A 1,875-nucleotide genomic window follows, 5' to 3' on the forward strand; every position below is an offset into this window, starting at 1 on the left:
AAAAAAAAAAAAGGAGTAGGTTGAATTAGTTCCTTGCTCAACTGCTTGAGGTGAGACATTCATCTTTTCCTGCCTTTAGCTCTCCTGTCTCTTAGTCCTTCAGACCCTCCACAGGAAGCTGCGGCCTCTAAAGGCCTCAGAATGACCGACTCTCCCAGCAATCCCATGTCTCTAGCTTACCCACACCAGATGTGGGGACTTGCCAGTTGCCGGCATAGCAAATGAAAGTGCATTTATACACATGCATTCTTACATAGAGCCAGAGCTGGAGAAGCATGGGACAAAGCAGGAATATGCCCCGACTCCCTAGAAGATATGATTGGGATATTTTTATATCAAATCCTTTATGTTTGGGAAACTGGGCTTAAGAAATCACATCATGAAAGGCTGAAGGTTCAAAGGAGATTCTGGCTTCTTGAGTTCTTATTAACACTATTAAAGCTATCCCGGGTTTGCTACCTTATGATGGCTATGCTCTATGAGTTGACTTTACGGTGCTCTGGAAGTCACCTGAGACTGGTTTGCACACTTCTTAAGCATTTGCTTCAATTGTCCTGCAGAAACTTCTGGCTTCATTCGTTACCTGCGAGTAGACTTTAAACTAATGACTTGATACTCTTTGTAGTGATAGCTCCATTCAGTTATTGTATAAGTAGGCAATTTTTGATGAGCTATTATTTCTAGGAATTTAATTTGCATAAAATTTCAAATTTATTAACATGCTTTTAAATTTTCTTTTCAAACTATTTCTCCCCAGTTTTCATCTCCAAAATTTGGCTGTACCCTTGCCAATATTTCCTGCTGAGGACCTACAGCTTTATTTAGGCTTTTCATAGGACCCTCTTTTCTTTCTGTTAATTCACTCTGATTGTATCTTTTGTCTTCTATCCAGTTAATTCCTGCATTTCTCTTTTTTAAATCCTTTGAATTTACTATTATTATTATTATTTATTATTTATTATCTCTTTTAGCCACTATTACTTTCTAATACAAGTATTATACATTTGTTTCCAACTGCATTCATTACATTTCATAATTCAATGGTAGGCATTTTTTAATTCCACTCTTACTTAGTTTTGAAATCTAAATGCATGAGAATGCATGAGGCTTTTGAAAGTTATTACTTGCTATTGATTCTTCTTCTTCTTCTTCTTCTTTTTTTTTTTGCTATGTTTCCAGTATCATCAAGGACTTTTCTTTTTTTCTTTTTTTTTAACTTTTATTGCATTATGATGAGAAAAATTACATGATTTCAATTTATCTGAATTTGTTAACATTTAAAAACATATTTTAAGTAAATAGAATTAAATCACAATCTTGTTTCCCTTTTGTACCTCAACTTCTCCCAGAGAACCCCTCTTCAATACCTACAATATCTTTTTTGTCATATTCCTTAAAATTTATAAAATATTATAACAATAAAAATGAGTATTATAAAAGTTGTTTGATATAAAATAACAATTAATTTAACAGTGTTATGTAGATGCTTATCTACAGCAATACTGAAAATATATGTTTTTCTCAATATAAATTTTAAATAACTCCAAACATATTAATTGTATATTTCAAAATAATACATCACTACTAATATTTTCTTAAATTAACATAAATATATAAAGTCTTTTTGTTTGTTTGTTTGCTTGTTTTGTATTTAGTAGAGTTCAAAATCTTGTCTCTTATGTGGTACAAGCCCAAAATAAGAACAATTTTTAGACATTGGATTTCATTGTAATAAGGCTGTATTTCAATGACCCTCACATCACCAAATGATTTTACCTCCATTGTAGCTAAGCTGAGAGTTGACAGATCTGCTGTGCCAAGGAATGAATTGTAGGCACGATTTTTGGATACAGACTTCCTGCTATGGTCAAAACT

Source organism: Mastomys coucha, unplaced genomic scaffold, assembly GCF_008632895.1.
Source record: "Mastomys coucha isolate ucsf_1 unplaced genomic scaffold, UCSF_Mcou_1 pScaffold14, whole genome shotgun sequence".
Lineage (NCBI taxonomy): Eukaryota > Metazoa > Chordata > Mammalia > Rodentia > Muridae > Mastomys > Mastomys coucha.